Raw genomic sequence first — 810 nt, 5'->3', positions numbered from 1 at the left:
GTTGAACATGACATAGTGGCATATAACATGGGGACAAAGGCTTTACATCCAGGGCACTGTGAGGACATGATGGTATATGATGAGTGTGTGATGGTGATGAACAGGAGGCCCTTCTGATGTGAACAGGATCAAGTTGAGTCCTGAGTTAGCAACAGGAGAGCCTTTGTGTTGGCCATGAGGCGCTGGGACTGAAGCAGCATAGGTCATGTAAATTGTCAGTGGTCATCACCACGGCTAGCGTGGACATCATTTTTCTATTACAACATGTCAATATTTTGTGACAGAGTTCATGATTGGACACACCATTAGTGCTGCTCTTAGACTCATCAATGAACATTATTATCTGTGTGTAAAAAACACCACAGTGCATCGAGATATTCTTTAAATAGAAATGGGGATTTGATTTTCTTAAATGAGGTCCACATGCATGGACCTACCACATCCATGATTCAGCTATAGATTTAGAATTACATGACTTGGAGCTGAAGTTGAAGATTTACAAATCCCCAGCCAAAAAATCAGGCAGCCACGCCCTTATTACCATGACCCAGAGCTGCCTCTTTCAGTGTATTTTGGGACTGACATCAAGCAGAGCATGGTGACCTCTTCCCCATAACTAAACACAACTCATGAGAGCTGTTATCCAGAAATCAGAAAAACTGAGTCATCATCCCTTCAACAGGAGTTGGGCAAGGCAATTCCCACTATCCCATGGCATTTGCTGGGTCAGTGCACTTTGATTTATAAGTCTCACAACAGACTTTTATTATGGAAATTTTATTTCATAGCACAGACATGCGCACAGCTGGT

This window comes from Xiphias gladius, chromosome 19 (assembly GCF_016859285.1).
Source record: "Xiphias gladius isolate SHS-SW01 ecotype Sanya breed wild chromosome 19, ASM1685928v1, whole genome shotgun sequence".
Classification (NCBI taxonomy): Eukaryota; Metazoa; Chordata; class Actinopteri; order Istiophoriformes; family Xiphiidae; genus Xiphias; species Xiphias gladius.
The sequence above is the reverse complement of the archived record's forward strand: the minus strand, read 5'-3'. Positions refer to the sequence as shown.